This window comes from Ambystoma mexicanum, chromosome 3q (genome assembly GCF_040938575.1).
Source record: "Ambystoma mexicanum isolate Mex_15411 chromosome 3q, UKY_AmexF1_1, whole genome shotgun sequence".
Lineage (NCBI taxonomy): Eukaryota > Metazoa > Chordata > Amphibia > Caudata > Ambystomatidae > Ambystoma > Ambystoma mexicanum.
This window is the reverse complement of record NC_090926.1, coordinates 458825189-458845428: the sequence shown is the minus strand read 5'-3', so window position 1 is coordinate 458845428 and position 20240 is coordinate 458825189. Positions and strand designations below refer to the sequence as shown.

The following is a 20240-nucleotide window of genomic DNA, read 5'->3' as shown; positions in this document are numbered from 1 at the left end:
TTGCAGGCCGCTGCAATGTCCCAGAGTGGATGCTGGCTGAAAGAAATAGTGAGCGGTGAGCAATGCGTAGCAAGCGGCGCCTTCTTGACTTTTCATGTGCTAATCTGTGTTTCCTCTCTTTTGTAGGTCTTTGTTATGGGCCGGAATGGATGTTGACCAAGAGCTACTCGAACCCAGGTCAGTGTGCGATTATTTTAGCTATTTTCGGAATTGGAATATAAACGCTTACTAATGCTGTTTCGTTCTCTTCTTCTCAGGTTGCGGCGTTTTCGAAGATCGAGGGGTCGTCGCCGAGATGCTGTGTTCTCTCGACCAAAAGAGCGATGGATGGCGAGCAGGATTCACTCACAGGTAAGTGTTATACTGATGGTGTTCTTGTTCTTTCAGGTACGCAGCTCTGGGAAGGCAGGCGAAGATCCGAGAAGAACGTGGTGAGCGTCACACTGCAGATCGCAGAGTAACGGGAAGCATGTTCCTCTGCCCGGGCGTGGCTTATATAGCCCCCAGGTATCCCAGGTATCCCTAGGCCTGACCACACCTAAAACACTAGACCGCATAGCCCTGTTCATTGAACCGAGCTATGCGGGGCATCCATATTGTACAAAAGTCCATTGCCAAGTCCAGTTCTCAAGTCTTCCTCACTTTATATATGAGCCTGGTGCCAAAGGCACCAGAACTGACTCCAGGAGGGTCTTAGATGAGATGGCAAGGCCTTTAAGGCCATGATGGAGGGTCGTAGCTTAGCCCCAATGCCTTGCCTATTAGGGCCAGGGGCAGGGGTCATGACATGTGGTCTGGCCCCTCCTTTCTCCAATAAAGGGAACTGCATGAACCCAAATCCTTAATCAGCTCCCATCGTCTGCCTATCCATACTGGGGACAATGGTTCCTAATTGCCTTCTACCTGGCAATGACCCCAGCCTTCTCACATATTGTGGCAACTCTCGCTTCTCACTATGCGTTCATCCTTTAGGTCCCTCTGGATACGCTGTATGATCTGGCATCCTATCCATAAGCTGTTCTAGATCAAACCATCTCACTTCCTTGTCTGTCTGCAGACATCCCTCTGCACTACATGCACTTCCTCCCTCCTCCCCACAGAAAGTTTCTCTGTCTTCATCTGACATATCTGGTCCACAACTAGTATGGCTTTAATCCCCAACACCCTTATTTAAAGTCAGCCTGTCTAAGAAGAAGGCTCTGTGCTCGAGACTAAACAGGTCTCTTTCTATGCTTTGTGCTTAAAGGACCAGGGATTGTTCACCCTTCCTTCAGCTTCCCAATTTGCTGCTTTCCCTTAAGTCTTGATAGGCTTTATCAATTCTCTCCCTGATGCTCCCAATATAAAAATTCTCCTGTTGGTTTATCCTCCCTGTGATGGGAGGAACTCTCTATATTTCTTCATGATATTACTGGACTCGGTTCCATTAACTCTTTCTGAATGAGATCAACATCGTGTTCCCTTTGCCTCCTTTTTCACTCAATTTCTTCATCTAATTCTCTTCGCTTTCTCGCTTCCTGTCTAACCCTTTTCTCTTCTTGTCTTTTCTCTTTCCTTCTTTAATTTTCTCTACGCTCTTCTTCGTCCCTTCATCTTTGTATTCTTTTATCCCTTATTATCTGTGCTTCCTCCTCTTCTCTCTTCTTTTCTTGCCTATCTCGTTCTTCCATTAATCTCTTCCTGTTGTCATACTTCCTTTGCTACTCTGCCCTTTCTTCCTTTCTTTCTTTTCTTCCTGATACATCTGTTCACGTTTCTGCCTATTCTTTCCCTTGTGCTCATCTTCTTTCAATCTTTTCTCTCATTCACTGTCTTTTCTATCCTGTTTGTCTTGATCTTCCCTTTGCCTAACTTCCTCAATACCTTTCCCATCAAGCTTGAGCAATATCTGTCCACCCATCCGTTTGTTCTGTACGAGAGTTACCTCATCAGCTTTATCCTTTTCTCCTTTCCATCTCTTAATCTCTCGTTCTATGTCTACTGATATATTCGGTCGTTCACTTTTCTCCTCCTTGTCCTGTAAGACCTTCAAGGTCTCCTCCTTTCTTTTAGTCTCTTCTGGACTATCGTCATTGCTGTTTGCAGGGGGTTTATATATCAGATAAATATTTCCTGTCACTGCTTCTATTTCCTTAAACAGATACAATCCTACATCTTCTGTACTATCGCCGTTTACTTCGGGTGAGGTAAGGAGAGCAGAAGGCTCAACACCTTCCTCCCTACACTCATTAAGCATCCAATCCTCAGGACGCAGATCCTCCCACTCCTCCTGGTACATTTTCCAGGGCTCTAAAATAGCTAACCTCTTTTCCAATTTCTTCCCTGTGTACGCAGCGTGCAAGTATGTGGTCATGTGTTGCGAAACCACCTTTGACAGCGATCCCCCTTCTGGCCATGGCATAAACATTTTGTCTGCTGTGCCCTTTACCCACTCCACACTATACTGTCTGAGCTTAGGTGCATCATTTGGCTGGGTCTTGCACAGATGCATCAATGGAGTAACATCCACCATTGTGACAAGTCTCAATTGATAATCAATACTTAACGTTAGTTACACAGATACGTTTCAGAAAAACAGCAAATATGAGTGCACTCCATCACTCGCCACTCAAAGCCTCTACTTCTCAATTATCTCACAGTTTTCTCTTGTTGCTCTTCGACACCTCTTTTTAATTACAAAATACATAAACAGACAGACTGGTCGACTTTACACATATTCACCATGGTACTCCTTTTCTCTTAGCCCCTAAAATACCCCGACTAGAGTTTGAGTCATTCCCTATCATAAACATGTTTATGTGCCGCCAATTTACCCCCTTGGGGTTTTGGAATCACTCCTCCTGGACCTTCCTTGAGGTAGGAAACCAGGCTCTACAAAACGCTCCTCGTTCGAACGCTCCTCGTTATATACAAGACAAACCCCCTGTTCCTTTTCTACATTACCACAATCCCATTCCCCTATTTTGCCAGTCCCCTCTATCTACTCACCGTTTGTTCTTCAGCTCAAGGCCCTCGGTATCGACCTCTCCTCCAATGGACCACCGTAGCCTTCAGTCCGCTCAGCGCCTGTGGAAACTGGGAGGGATTTCATCAAAGAGGGACCCTTCCCACCTGTATCGATTTTCTTGCAAGAGTTCTATATCGGCCACTCTCCACAGGAAACATTGTGATCCTCCGGCTAGATGGCAGAGGGTGTCCGATTATCTGAAAATGTTCAGACCTACTGATCGATGGGCCTGAACCATCCTCTGCTACCACCTGTAGACCCTTTAAACGATGTAGCGCTATCTGGGATGGATGGGGTTGCAGATCTTACTCTTACACCAATAATCAGACTGACTCAGGAAGTTGGCAAACATAGCTGCTTTTAATTTCAATTGTCTAAAACAGGGGGTACAAAGGGCATCAACGGACAAGCCACAGCATAAGTCTCAATGCATTTAATAAAAAAATTACTTTTATAGCAAAAACTCATCATACGTGACATCATACTACGTGGCAAAATAAGGACACCTACGTGAGATTATGATAGGCTCAAGGGGAATGTCTCAGTATACTTTCTATGGGGGATAGGCTTGTGATTGGATCTCTAAGGTCAGGTGGACAGCTATGCCCTCCCCTAGTACAAGTCATCTTCGCTATCATGAAATGCACAACGATTCATTTGCTTTCAAGCTATAGGGCTCTTTACTGCGTGGCCCTCTATGATTGGTTGGCACGCTTGTACCCTTCTGGAATATTCCACTCGCTAGCAGAATGCAAGCTGGTACCCCAGGTGCTGGAGGGTTGGACTTGACCATGCCTCCCCACACAATTAGCCCAAAATCCATCATCACTCCTACTGTCTGCTATTTTAATTTAGTCTTTGAATTCGGCCTTGTAAGTAATACTGCACCTGAGAATGGGAGTATGAACATAGTCTTATCTTCAGGTCTGGGTGTAGCTTCCCCAAAGTCTATTTTCATCTTGACCATGTGACAAGAGACCTTGTTTTGAGCTTCTTCTTCGCATTTAACACTATTAAATTAATAAAACCCGGCACGTCTAGTGTTTTTCCATTACACCTCAACAGGAGCTCGTCTCGCTTCTCATGTTCATTGTATCTTCTCGAATAGATAACCAGTTTCTTGGCTGCCCCAACCCCCTGACACTGGGCCAAACAACTTTTCTCGAATCTTCCCTTGCATCAGCTGTTTTCTTCTTCTGCGCCACACTTTCAGCCCTTCTGTTCATGGCGTCTTAGTTTGCTAAAATGTATTGTGGAACATTCAGATTCTATACACATTACATGGCCTGCCGTAGCGGCCATGTAGTTATGGTTAAGTTGCTAAACCCATAGGAAGAATACTTTTGAGTGGCTTATAACTTCGCTCCCCCTGGATGAATCCTCACCAAACTTTGCAAATAAAGTATATGGTCCACTCTGAATTTTATGCAAGGTTTGGTCCAGGGGGGGCAAAGTTAGAGGGGGGTCCAAAAATGTCTTTTTTTCCCATAGACTGAATGGAGAAATAATTTCTGTCACACTTACAGACCAAACCGCTGGACGGATTTTCACCAAATTTGTGGTAGGAGCAGCGGCTTGGTCCCGAAAGTGTGCTTTTGTAAATTTGGTGAAAATCCATCCAGTAGCTTTAAAAAAAAGGACCAAAAAGTGATATCTATGTCCGCTCCATGGACACACTTCCCTTTTCGCTCTGCGGACAGGACACCGATTCGATAATCGGCTTGCGTCATGTCCGCAGACACACGACGTGTTCGCTGATTGATTGGTGTGAAGCGTGAGGTGTCTCAGATTTTTGGAAACGCCCGCCATTTTGGATTCGCGGACAGCGGCCAGTGTCCACAGACTTCACGGTAAAAACATATTAAAAAACACAATATTGCACTTGTCAAACTTATCAAATAATCTCTGGGGATGAGGGGTGATGAGGATGGGATGGAATATGGCTGCAAGAAGCAAAAAAAGACAGGCATTTTTCACTGCGCAAGTCCGCGAATGGATCGGATGTTCGCAAACAGTCCTGTGAAGTTCACAGACACCTCTGCATTATAGGGTTGGTGAAAAGCAGTTCTTGGAGGGCTTATAACTTTGGCGCCACTTCATGGAACTGCATGATATTTTGCAATTATATTCCTGACCTGATCCCAAATGTGTTTGCAAAGTCTGGTGGGATTCTGTCAAGAGGGGGCAAAATTAGAGGGGAGTCTCAAAATAATGTAAAGGCTTACAAATGAGGTGCCATATGACGAACCTACACTTAATTTGGCAAACTGATAATACATATAGATATAAATGTTTTTGCTAAGTTTGGTAGGATTTTGTCAAGAGGGGGCAAAATTAGAGGGGGGCTCCCAAAATAATGTAAAGGCTTATAATGAGGTGCAATTTGACAAATCTACTCAAAGGTTTGCAAAAAGATTATAAATCTAGATATAAATGTTTTCGTAAAATCTGAATGGATTTTGTCAAGTGTGGGCTATGTTATATGACGATTGCATGTGCATACATTTGACACTTTTGAAAAAATAAAATATGGGTGGATTTCCAGCTAACATGTATAAGGAGCATTGAGAAGGACCTGAAAGCATGGTTTTGCAAATGTGCCTGTGTTTTATTTTTTGACAAGTGTCCTAATGTAGGTACAAAAAATAGTGACATACCTTTGGTGACTGATGTGTAGCCTGTGGCCATGGGCAGTGGCCAGATTGTGCGGGTCATGGAATAAAGTCATGATCCGGACAATCTGGCTACTGGCCATGACAATGAGGGACAAAAAATGGGGTTAAATTGGCCATGTCCACCTTGGACTGGCTTTGTAGTAAAGTTATTTGGAATTCGGATAGATTTGAAAAGGAAGAAAAATGTGCTTGTGGTCATAGAGTTCTCTTTTTGCCTTCTGCAGGCTTCCATGAAAAGCAAAGATGGGCCCTGTATGGAACCCTCACTTCCCTTTTAATGGTGGCCATCTTGGAAAAGGATTTTCCTTCCTACAACGGGATACAGGAGGCTTCTCGGTGTAGGAAGAAAAATCCTTTTTTTTAGCACCCCGGATACCCGCTTTGGGAATTTTGGGCGCTAAAGGCCTTCATCCCCCATTACAGGAATGGGGGGATAAGGGTCCAGAGACCTCGTTATCCACCCTCCATGCTTGGGCTGATAACTTGAGCTGCCGGGCGGTATCCACCTTCCAGTCCCTGGAACGGAGGATGAACGCCACAATTTTCATTAGAATAACACAAAATGCAAATGGAAAGGTTGGATAATCTTATTGAGTCTATGTATTTTACTGAGAAATATAAGGTAGATGGAGACAAGACTTTTTTAGTACTATTTTTTAACTGTGAAAGGTGGAACATTTCTTTTGTTGTTTTTGGATGTATTTTTTTTTTTGGCAGGAGAGCTAAGAACGAAAGGTTAGGAGGGAAATGAGGCAAGAGGCACCAAACACTAATATGAAGCGGTAGGTGGACAGGGGAAAATGATGCGCGTGTGTTATTTCTTTTTTTTAAACTCTTTATTTCTTATTTTCAATGATAGTCAACAAACAACAGTAGCATCATCAGAAGTCATCCAACTGCAAATATACAATAGCGGGAAGCAGTACAGCAGAATTTTACACCATAACCCCATATCCCACCATATCAAACTGTAAGATTAACTGAAAACCAAACTAAATGCACCAAACAAATAACAACAGACAAACAAGACTACACAAAACAACCACATGAACAACACAAATCCCCCCACTCCCATATGTACTGCACCTGAACGTAAACCATTGCACTCCACTCCATAACTCAACCTAGCATTAACCATAAAGGTCATTAAAACCCTCCCACATTTCATCATAAAGGTCTGCCTTGTCCTGTTTATGAAACATTGTTTTTTCAAATCTTGATAAAGCTCTAACATCCAAAATCCACTCCTCCACCGTCGGCTTTTTTTGCGTCTTCCAGACCTTCAACACCTGTTAAGCCGCCACCAACAAAACTTTACGCACCCCACACAATGTCACCCAACTTACATTATGCCCACCACCATATGACAGAAATATAACTGCTAAGGGATTGCGTGGGTAGACAATATCCCAGATTTGGTCGATCCTGTCAAGAACCTCCCTCGAAAAGCTTACCACCCTTTCACAATGCCACAACGTATGTAACAGTGTACCCTGTTCTTTCCCACAACCCCAACACAAAGCATCATCAACTAAACCCAATTTGTACATACGTGCCGGAGTCCAATAAATCCAGCCCAATATCCTTTGATGTATGTAGCGTAATTGCAAATCCACTTTGGCTGTCGTCGGCACTTTCCAAATCTCATTCCATTCTCTCAATGTGAGTTCCTATGAAATTCTATGAAATTCAATGAAAAAACTTTGTTAAAGGGTTGTTAAGGTTAAGTTGCTCTAATAACAAAGGTTTTTCAATGTATTTCATAGGTTTTTATTAGTGCAACTTAACCATAACGTCCCTTTAACAAAGTTTTTTCATTGATACATATATATATATATATATATATATATATATATATATATATATATTTTTTTTTTTTTTTTTTATTATTTGTGTTTGGTTTATTAAAACCTTTACAAAAGAAGAAGAACAACAAACAGAAACTACATACAAATGGAAACAAAGTTTAAAATACAAAAAAACATTCTAACTACACACATAATACCTAAAATGCATATAACAAATATATCTCACATAGCAACGAACTATACAAATCTCAAAATCACATAAAAAGAATGTCTAAAATATCAAAATATCAGAATAACAAAAATGTTTTATTATGTACAAAGAGATTTCAATTCACAATTCATAACATCCTAAAATACGTCTTTGTCTTATATTCACTTGTGCACGGGTACAACTCCTCAGGAAAACGTTTGTATCACAGATGTTTTTCAGAAAGCCAATGAGTCTAATTTTTAATACCATTCTGTTCCGATGCAACATTTGATGCCATAACAGGTCTCTATTTACCAAGTAGATAGAATCAACAAAATGTGAGAAGTATACAATTCTCTGGGGAAGGTGAACAGGACAAACAAGTAATAGGTGTTGGAGGGTTTCCTTTTCGCCTTCCACTTTACAAAAACAACACCATTTATCGATACCACTGTTCCCATTTCTAATATTTATTATCTCGTTGGTCATCATAACATTCATCCGAAGCGCATCGTTTCATTTCTAATCACCCTGCTCGGATATTTTTGCAGATAATCTTATATCTCAGGATAGAATTTCCAAAAGGAACATACCTGACAATAGATTCTCGATCTAGTGATGGATTCATTGTTAACACACCAATCATTGCCTTTTAAAATGTTTTCTTAGCTTATCCAGATTCTCTATCAGAGTGGATAAAGGCACTCCAAGATTCAGTAATAAAATGTCCACCTCAGTTTTTAATTCCGTCATAAAGACTCCTGAGATTTCTGCCCCTGCTATAGCATAAAAATCTTCCTTTTTAGGTGTTAAACACTTCCTCCATAACTTTGCTCTTTTCCATACCACATGTGATTTCAGTGACTGTATCACAAATTCATACCTAACCAGTTCCATAAGAACACTTTTTGGTAGGAAAATAAATACCCCTTTCCACACAATCCCTTCCACCACTTTTAGGTATTCGTAAAGTCATACACAAATAAACTCGAGTTCATACAATAATCTTGGCAGAACTTTCATCCTGTAAAATTCTCTCACAGGTACCATGGAGTTTTTGCCATATTTTCTTTAAACAGTGCACATTTGTCTAAGTGCTATTTCTGCCTTTACCTTCAAACAATTTTTAGCCATTGTTGAAGAATCCGTTCCAATGAAGGAATAGCCCAGGTATCGCAGAACATTTTGAGATTTAACATGTTTGCCTTCACAATACCAAGAGAACTTCGTTTGGTTCTTGTTTCCTTTTCCCAAACGAACAATAACAGTCTTGGTGGGGTTAATTTTAAGTTTTAATTCTCCACAAATTTTCTGAATTCATTTATCAGATGTTGAAGTCCCACTTTGGTACTATCTAGCAGCAGGAAATCGTCAGCATAGGAGATCCATCCGACAACAACACCTCCGAACTTAGTTGCAACCAATCGTTTCTCCTCTAAAGCAATTCCTGCACCAGACACGTAAAGATTAAAAAGGGTTGGGGCTAGCATACATCCCTGTCTCAGCCCATTTACAATGTCAATTTCCTTTGACATGAATCCCTCTGAATTCAGGTGGACTTTCATTTTTGTACTGGAATAATGAGCTATAATAATATCTAGCAAACCATGCGGCATACCCAAGTCACTTAACTTGTGCCACAATGTGGGACGGTCAACTGTGTCAAAGACCATAATGAGATCCATTGAGGCTATGAAAACTGGCCTTGAGTCCTTCATCAGCGCAGTCTTCTGTAGACAGCGAATAATCAGACCTCCACAGTACATTCCCATACCTTTTTTTAAACCAATTTGTTTGTTATCTAAGATGTGGTTATCATCAATGCTTTACTGGATTTGTATTAACACTAGTGAGGCAAAGTATTTGGCATCAGCTATAGCAATTGGCCTATAACTAATGGGACATAGCTGGTAACCTTTTTTTTATAGATGGGAAGTACATATGATAATTTCCAGGAGAATGGTATCATCTTGGTTTTAAGTACATCAGCAATGAGAATATGTAGCACCCTTGCTCAGAGAGGAATGTTATATTGCAAAATGTTATTTGACAGATTACTTGGGCCTGGACTCCTTGTATTTTTAGATTGTGTAATTAGTCGAGAAACGGTCCCAACTGTATTGTCTAGGGACCAGTTAATTTACTCTTTACTGCAACAGATGTAATCATTCCCATTTTTTATATAGATTACTTAAGCGATCTATCCACATTGATTTCTTGATTGGATAAATTATCCTTTCAATTTGTGTGGATTCCAGACTATTAACAAGATCCCAAAAAGAGGATGTATTATGGCTCTTCAAAGCGTGCAACATCATTTCACCATCCCTCTGATGCAACTTCCTCTGTTCTCTATCAGCCATTTCTTGAACTGTTGTTTTACCCATTTAATCTTAGATAGTGTGTCTGAAAACTCCCCAACCTCATTTCTGAGCCACCTTACTTCTTTACGCATATGCGCTTTTCGATCATGGACCATGATGCAGTCCTATGTCGATTACACTTTTTTCTAACAGGACTTATTACATTTTTATCTTCTAACTTTGCCATGGTTTCCCTCAAATATATCGAGAAGTTAGTTACAGAGTATCTTTTTACCCTTTTTTCGAGTCTAGAAGAATCATAATCATGCAACATGGTTAACATGAATTTGTTAGTTTTGCGCTGCATCCATTTTAGCCTATTATCACTTGTGTTCACCATAACACCCACTTCAAAATAGTCAATGGTTTCGTTTGGCATGATACGCTCAATGTAAACTGAAAGCATCGAGTGGTCACTAGTGAGGGAATCTCTCACTTCAAATGTGTTCATTCTCTTGCTAAACTGGCGAGATAGGAAGACATAGTCAAGCATAGATGAACGTCCCCTAGCTTTCCAAGTGGGAAACATATTCGCCACCAACTCCAAAATGCCGTATGTTTGCTAAGGTTAGCCATAGAGATCCTCGTAATTTAATATTACCTGCCTTTGTATAGTTGACCCTAGATCCGACCTCAATTTGTCAATCTGCACAGAATCAATGTTACAATCTGCATTTAAATCTCCTACTACCACTATTTGCCCCCCTTGAGTATTGTAAAGCCACTGATCTATTCGTACTACCAGGGTTGAAAGGTAATTCGCTAACTGCCTATCAGAATGGTCCATCAGATTCCAATAAAGGTTAATAATCATTAACAGGAGAGTACCTCCCGGTTCATCTACGTAAAACATGGCTATTAACATGCTATTTGATATTTCCCATTGTTCCCTTTTTACAATAGATTTCCCCAGGCGGTAACCTAAGAGCAGTCCACCTTTGGGTCTGCACCTACACCCTGTTGTTGCACACATACTTATTGTGTCAAAACCATCCCACAATAAGTTGCTTCTTGCCCAGGTTTCTTAGAGGAGGATGAAATCAAAGCACGATAGTTCCCCAACTAATTTCACATTTTTTACCAATTGAGAACAGCCATGTGAGTTCCAACTAAGTATACTCAGATTCTCTGTAGTGCTAAAGGGGTTTAGCCAGTGCTTTTAATTGGGTAATTGATTCCCGTAGAGACAAAGCTAGCCATCTCCAGTCTTGCATGTCTGTTCCCTTCAAACATTCTTCAGTCTGATACTCAATTTTTGCAGGTTGGGTTGACACTGCTCCCCCCTAACATTGTCAATTCTTCTCTCAGATGGATTATGGGATGGAGTATAGTTAGTAATGTCAAAACCTTTCCTCTGGAGAGCCACCCCCTCTTTCAACAACAAAGACCTTACAAGAGGAGAAGGTATCACCAGCTGAACATAATCATATCTTTGACTATGTATAAAATCTACCAGCACAACATTCGTGGAAGCTATTAAGCTCAATTCAGGCACCTCTGCAAATAGGGACAGCATATATGGTCTATTCAATGACCGTGGACCTCCATCCTCAAATAAATCACTTGTTATCAAGCTGGGATTCTCTGGATATACTGGCTTTCTTAAAATCAAATCCTTGTTCAACTTATTTCTATTTTGGAATTCCTCATAGTGAGTCTCAACCTTACTAGGATCTTCTTGCTATTTATCAATACAATCTGTATACGTTTGATCTCTCATGCGCTTTTTTTCTACTAGCCTGCTTTCAATTATTTGTTTCACTGCTTCTTTATCTAATTTTGAATCAGTATGACTATTGATATCTCTTTCAGTCAAAGCAGTAACCTCAGGATTAACATCACTATTATTATCAATGAATTCTGACTCCATCTGCATTTTTGTGACAGTACTAATCACAGTGCTGGCATCAATCTGTTTGCCTTGTCCCTTTTCCTGGTGTCCTAATCCTGTATTAACAGATTGTATAATAGGCCTTCATATGAGAGGTGATGCACCAGATAACACCACTGGCTGTTGGTCAATGTCCCATACATTTTGGACTTTGTTACCCAATGACTTATCTGATGACCCATTCTTATGGTTAGCAGACAATGGTGTAATAGTTCTGGATAGAGCAGCTGGGTTTTTAAAAATCTCTCAATAATATTGTTAATACCATATTCTATCGATTTCAATTGCATTTCCAACCTTCGCCAACCTTGTTTTTTCACAAAATCCAATAGTTTGTTCTCATCCTCATGTTATTTGCTCTGAGTACATTGATCTATTCGAATACATTTTTTTGCACTGGAAATGTTAACAGGAACCTCCTTCACAATGGTAGTCTTTCATACTTGTACCATAGGTTGATTACACCTTACTTCCTCCTGACAGTATTCCTCAATCCTGTGTCTTAACCCCTTGTCTCTCAAAACATTTCTTGAAGACTTATTCAGAGTCTTTAGATCATTTGATTTTTTCAGTTTAATTTTTTTCTTGTTTTTTAGTTAATTTAACTTTAAATGAAGAATCATCCACTTGATCAATCACCAGGACTTCAGAGTCTAATGTTACATCATTGAGTAGTCCCGTAGTGCTGGTTGCATTGATTTTGGTGTGCAGTCATAAAGTCGAATCAATAAAGTCGAATGACAAAAATGTGGAAAATAAAATTTCGAAAAAAAAAATTTCAAATTTCGTTTTTTTAATTTATATTTCTTTTTTGGATCCCGCAAGTAAAAAAAAGGGGTAAAACAAAAAAAACAAAAAAAGGGGGGTTGGGGGAACCCCCATTTCAAATAAAAAACGTAGTAAAAAAGAAATTCAAAATTATTTTTTTCGAAATTTTTTTCTCGACTTTATGACTTTCGACTTTTTTACATTCGACTTTATGACTTTAAACCATTGATTTTACCTCTTTTAGCGTTGATTCAGTAATAGCAATTAAACCTAATGCAGCCACACAGGAGCCATTTTTTTTGTTCCCTGTCGTGCACCTTTCTTAACTGCATATCATTCTGCAATTGTAATTCCCTTGTCGTGTTTAAAGGATAGTTCCGGGACTTTTTTTTATTGTTCCTACGGTTCGGCCATGTGTTTTTAAGCATAAATCGGTAGATCGTAGAAAACTTTCCTATGGACCTTACCCGACTTTTCGTCCATTAACGCACTCGAAAACATCCGCCATTTTATGATAATCCTATCATTTCCCCCCATCGCCCTGGCTCACCTGCTTTTGCGGCACTAAATCAAATCCCCCGCCCCTGAGCCTGACATCAGCAGACGCGTACCGCCCATTTCCCGTTTCGTGTCAACAATCGCTGCGCCTCAGCTAATGAAGTGTCGCCATGGAAATGGCAGGACGCCTCTTTCCTCAATAAGTATAAACAGACCGTTTCACAACACACAGCAGCAGATTTTCGAATCCATTCCTCTCTCTGTGTTACTTTGAGTATTCTGTGACTCGTTTCTGTGCTCTGGTCAGCTACCTTCGTTGATTGTAGCCCGTGTGAACAGATACCAGTACCACCGCTATAAATTATTTTACTTTCTTTACCACATAATGGCTACAATAATGCCGTATATGTACGAGCCCAAGTACACCGAGGAAGAACTACTGGAAAGGCAAGCACGCGAAAACGATGGGGATTCGGACGGCAGTTGGGAGGACCAGTCAACGGATGAAGAGCCTGGACCATGTCGCATGGACGGCGTCTCCACCTGGTGCACGTGCAATCGGTGCGAGCTAATGCCAACTGAGGAGGAGAACTGCTGCTGCCGAGAAAACTCGGGATGCCTGGCCTACATTTCGGAAGGCGAGCCAAGTCCGCAATGCATCACTGAGCTGCCAGAGTTCAGGGAAGCCTGCCTCTCACGGACCGTGTTGAGGATGATGATGGTGCTTATGCACGAACTTCGCGGCACTGTTCGTCCGCGTAATCCGAGTAACGAGTAAGTATACTCTGGTTGTGATGTCAGTGATGCCACTACTATGTCATGGTCGTCTCCCACATATAAAATTACATCTACATATCATTAGAATGCATGTAAATTGGTTCCATATTGTGCATTTTCTAGATAGAATTTTTTTCAAAGCAGAATGACATTTTTTACCTGAATCGACAGTGATAAGAAAGTTTTGTCATTTTAATACAGTTTGCATCTTTCATTTTCACAGGTGGTACAGGCTGGTGGCCTATTGTTGCTTCACTTGGTGGCTTCACGGGAGGCTCGGACACCGCGTTCGGAGAGTAATACCTGCCTGTGCGGTACTTGCCATTAGACAACATTTCCCCAGCGACAGTGGACAATACCGCGGATTTTCCCTGGATGTGCTGCAACCGCAAATTTACAATGTGTAATGTTTATTATTTATGTTCAATTGAAATTAAGATCCAAAATAAAACCCAATATATATTTTAACAATGGTTGTTTTGATTTGTTCAAGCGTTGGCAATAAAAGGAAGGCCGTTGTATTTTATTGATACAAAACATGGTTATGTTTTATGTACATGGGCACCGGTTATGTACATGTTATGTACATGTACATGTTATGTACATGGGCACCGGGTACAGAGATGACCACCTCTGGCCCGTGCCGCCTTGCCACCACAGGCCAGCCTGCTGCTGACTAACTGCCTAGGCATCCAGGGTCTCCAGGGTGAACTGCACCCATATATTCTCCTGGGAGGGTGAGGTATTTATAAACTCACCCCCCTGCCTTCCATGTACTAGATCCTGCAGCCAGCCTCTTACATGCAGTTAGATGGCCTCTCCTTGGTGAGGCCCTGCGGCAAACGAGTCTTGTCTGCACGACCACTGCCCCAATCCACCCCCCGCCCTATCAAAGGCAGTTCGCACCGGGGTACTTGTGCTGGCAACTGGAGCAGTCAGGGAGCGATAAAGGCCAAGAGGTGCCAAAGACCATGTACACTTCAAAGTGGTCTATAGAGCATGGGTTGTTGTTCCCATGTCTACCTCCAGACCCCGTGTCTCCTGCCAAGCATCCCCCCTCACGCTGGACGGCCCCCTGCAATCCACATAAGTGTGTCTCCATTCACGAGTCTTCCTGTGTCTTGTCTGCACGACCACCGCCCCAATCCACCCCCCGCCCTATCAAAGGCAGTTCGCACCGGGGTACTTGTGCTGGCAACTGGAGCAGTCAGGGAGCGATAAAGGCCAAGAGGTGCCAAAGACCATGTACACTTCAAAGTGGTCTATAGAGCATGGGTTGTTGTTCCCATGTCTACCTCCAGACCCCGTGTCTCCTGCCAAGCATCCCCCCTCACGCTGGACGGCCCCCTGCAATCCACATAATGCCACGACATATACACGTCATTCATTCACAAGCACACCCCTGTTTCGAATTCTTTATAACCCACTTCATATTTCTAATGAGCACTTCTTTGCGCTTTGCTAGTCAACCCGTGAAGGTGCTGGTTATCTGCTCTTCGTCTCTGTGAACTTCCGTGACCACTTCGAGGAAACTCGTCAGTTTGCAACCTGTGAACTGCTCCCTGTTCTACGACAAGAAACTACTCTGATCCCTGCATCTAACTGTTTGTTCGTCAAGGTAAGGCCATGTACCATAATCATTTTGCGTCCATTTTCTTTTTGTTCAAGACAGTACATGCAAGGAACTAGTCACATGTTCTGAGTTTACATTGGTATTCATAGAGAATTGTTGATCTTTACTTTTCAGAACTTTCCACAATGCCTGCCTGTTCCATTGGCGGTTGCCCTTCGAAGACCCATAATAAATCTGAAGGTACTATAATGCATGTTTTCCCTAAGACAATAGATCAGATAAGAGAATGGGTCCGATATTGCGGATATCCACCGTCTGAGCTTGAAAGTAGAGTCCTAGAGGTCTTTGCGGACAAGAGGGGTGATCGATACCGCATCTGCAGCAGGCACTTTACCTCTGACATGTACTCCACATCATTGCTAATAAAGAAGAACACACCGCGAGCGAGGCGAAAATTGCTCTCAACCGCTATTCCCACTCTATTCGTCCACATCCCTCCACTGGTGAGTCAAGTTTACGTATTTATCTCTTGGCCTTGCGGTAGTGTGTAGCATTAGCTAACAATAATTTCCCCATTTATGTATCCACTCAATATGAAGGCGGAAGATTCTCCATCCGTGTCGTTATTGCAGTCATCAGCCACTTCAAGCGCCTATCGGGTAATCTTACTTGGCTATTCTGCCACTGACTTGTTTTAGGCATGTAAATCAATAGTTTTAATTTATCGTGTCATTATGTCACCTAATGGTACACCCTTGTACTCGTCCTCTAGTCTTTGTTTTCAGTTATAATTATTGTTATCCAAAATAATGCAAGTACTGTCTTTCAGGGAGATGCTGAGGAGTCCAACGTATTGACGACTACCGTTGATGTCACTCAGATGCTCGAGGTACGTTTCAGGACAGTTCCGTCGCCCTCCTATGTGTCTTCTTTTTTCAATTTTGTGTTCATTACTAATGAAAGTCCTATGTTTCAGGGAGTCGATGGAGCATTAGTCCAAGAAGAAGGGGGAGCATGCAGTTACGGGTCGGCGCAACAGCTTGCAGAAGTGTGCACCGCAGTTACATCGTCCCTTGATGTTCTTATGCATTTCGAGGTATGGATACTGACAGTTCGATCAAGCGAAATCATATGACGTGATTACATCCGCTATACTTCCTTCTTTATTAACGCAAGTACTATGTTTCAGGGAGATGACGGAGCTTCTTCTACAAGAACATCACCCCTAGTAGTTGATGCAGATCTCTGGGTGGTGACACTTCCAACGATCGAGCAAATCGAATCATATTTACATATCCATTATTTATTTTAGACAACTGATCATTTGTGCAGGTCTATTTAGATGAGCCGTTGACGCCTGCACAAAGTTTCTGTTCTTTTTATCAAAATAGAAAACCATACTAATGCAATTACTGTGTTTCAGGGAGTCACTGAAGCATCATCTTCAATAATATCATCAATGGAAGTCTATGAGGAGCCCGAGGTATGGATCTTGACAGTTCCATCTAACTAGATCAACAATGCGTGAATAATTGTCGTTTGAATGTTCTACACAAAGCGTTCATTCGTGTTTTGCTATTGAGATGTACATGGGTATTGGTCCCCAAGTACATTTTGTGTTTTCGATATTATTATACATACTAATGAAAATTCTATGTTTCAGGGAGTCGATGGAGCGTCAGTGCGTGATGAATGTGCTTATCATGAAAATGTAGTCGTTGCAGCGCAAGAGGAAGTGGAGACATGCACACACGAGTCGGAGAAACAGCGTCCTGATGTTGAAGTTTGAGGCAAGAAAGTTTCAAAGAAAAGAAAGCAAAAGAAGGTTAGTGTCCTGGTCACTATATTATGTTGTTTTTCACTGTTAATAGTTCAATACTGTAAGTTGTGTTTAAACTGAACATCCCTTTTCCAATCTGTCCTCTAGTTGCGAGTGGGTGTACGAACTAGATCTACACAGACAGTGAAGCGAACGAGAGATGTTGCTTGTCAAACCTTTTGGCAGGGACTTGAGACTGGAGATGCATCGTGCCAATGGGAAGAATATGAAGTGATTGACAACGGAGCTATACCACCACCAGCCATTGATAGTGAATGTCCTCCTGGTAGTTCGGATGCAGTTGGAGATAAATTCACAGAATCCACACCCGCAAAAACTAAGACCGCGAGAAAGTTGAAGAAATTGTCCTATTCACCCATTGCCGGAGAAGGAACAGATGTTGCAATGGAAGAGAATGAAGTGGACTACAATGAAACACCTTCAATATCACTGAACATAGCGGAAGACGATATCAGAGATTCTACCTTTCATGTGAGTGACATGTCCTCAACGTTACAGGCCGAACCAGCTGGGATGCAGAGTAACAGTATAAGGAAAGAGGCCAAATTCATTGTATTCGATAGTTGTTTGATTGATATTATTATTCGGTTGAAATGTGGGCATTCGGTAGGTGGGGAAGTATGTGGGGAGCCATTGATTAATGTGACTCGTGCAATTCGAGGCACTAACCTTAAAAGACATGCCACCTGTACAAAATATCATCCTTTCTCATGGTCTGCACAACCCACGCTGGGACAACTGCCAGCAGGCAATCTACTTTGTGCAGCGGCTGCACTTTTTAGTGGTTCAAGTTTTAAAAAATTAGAGTCTTTCTTTCAGTTTGTGGGAATCCGTTTCATTGCGAAAACTCAGTTCTACAAATACCAAACTGATTATCTATTTCCAGCCATTAGCGAAGCTTGGAGAATGGAAAAAATGTCTATTGATAGTACATTCGCGGGCAAACGGTTCAGGCTAGCCGGTGATGGACAGTGCGACAGCCCAGGATTTTCAGCCAAGTACTGCACCTACCACTTTCAGGACATGGAAAGTAAGAAAATTGTGAGTTCGGTGGTCGTGCAGGTGTCACAAAGTACATCCTCAGTGGCCATGGAGAAAGTTGGCTTTGTAGCATCATTGCAAGAACTACAATCGCGGGGAATGGTGATCGACCTGATAGCCACGGACAGACACGTTTCAATTGCCAAGACAATGAGAGAAGAGTACAAAAATATAAATCACCAATTTGACGTTTGGCATCTTGCAAAAACAATCAATAAAAAATTGTCGGCTGCAGGTAAAAAAAAAGATATGCAAGGTATTTCACAGTGGTCCAAGTCAATCAGCAACCATCTTTGGTGGAGCTCAAAAACATGTGGAGGGTCGTTGGAAATTCTACTGGAAAAATGGCGGTCAGTAATGCTACACTGTACAAACGTGCACAGCTGGAACACGAACCAACATTTCCACAATTGTGAACATGGCCATTTGTCCACAGAGGAGGCACGGAAGAAGTGGTTGATTCCTTCATCACCCACTCACAAAGCCATTGAAAAGATTGTATTTGATAAAACTATAACAAAAGCTTTGAGGGGACTCACGGAATTCTGCCACACAGGAGATTTGGAGGTGTTCCACAATATGTGCCTAAAGTACAGGCCAAAACGATTGCATTTTGGCATGGAGGGCATGATAAATCGGACTCTTTTAGCGGTCTTGGCACATAACCATAATGTCGGCCGTCAACAAAGTAGGACGACCGGAACTTTAGGGACGCTTCGCTACAATAAGGCCTTCACTAAAAGAAGTAAACAATGGGTGATCAAACCAGTGTTTGAGGATATGCAATATGAGTTTATTGAGAGACTTATTGTTGACGTCCTAGATAGGCACATAAATGGAGTTGTGAACGAACCTGTGCAGGTGACAACTGCATTGCCACCCAACATTGCCTCTGTTCCATGTCCACCTAAAGAAGAGCTCATTGAGAAATACACATCACGGTTTAAATGATTGTAATTTGATTGTCTGTTCTCTCGAGTCTCCTCATGTCGCAGGCCCATTGAATATGTTTATCTATCCAACCTTGTTCATTTGCGCATTAAATTAAACCAAACAGTAATATAAATGATTTTTCCAAAAATATAGAATGTCTCCGTATTTATGGTTCTGTGGGGCAGCAAAGCACGCAGACAAAATGCAAAGATGGAGTGTAAATTTCAAGTCCTGTAAGACGGCCTTACACTGAATGTAGCTAACTAGGAATGTGTGTTCGTTCAAAGTGAAGGTCAGCTGCTTTGATTTTTTCTCGGGTGCCAGAATGGCCCACGACTCAGTATAAGGTTCTATTGTTATTTGACCTTGACAGGCCGGGACCACGTAAGAAACGATAATGAATATAATTTCAGAAACGAAAGCCATTTCATGTTCGTTCATTAGAAGAAATAAAACGTCGGCATAGAAGGAGTGGTATTTCGGGGCTGCCCTACGCACAGACACAATGGAAAATGCAAATATAATGTAAGTAACTCTTTAGATGAGTTTATACCGCAATTTAATTACTATACAGTAGCTTTAAAGACGGGTTAAGTTGTACTTGTTCATTCTATGTGGTATATTGTTTTGTACCGCGCACTATCTTGGGGAGAACCGTCTACTTTTACGGAAGCACCTCCAAACCTTCGTCTTTGTTTCTGCTTTCTCTCTCCCTCTCCCCTGCTACAACTTGTCCACTATCTGCGACCTCGGTCCTGGGCCCTTCCACTCTCCACCTGCAGTCCCTGTCAACCCCTGCACTGGGGGACTGTCTCAGTATCCTACAGCCCCCCCTTGACGTATAAAACCCAGTTGTACTGTCCTAGCTATTAAATA

The 20240-nt window shown here is 41.8% G+C and overlaps 1 protein-coding gene across 4 annotated transcripts in view; it reads left to right on the top strand.

Moving 5' to 3' along the window:
* The window catches only part of LOC138582673 (protocadherin-10-like), a 495452-nt gene that overhangs the window by 38002 nt on the left and 437210 nt on the right, over window positions 1–20240 (top strand). The gene's annotated exons all lie outside the window — the stretch shown is intronic.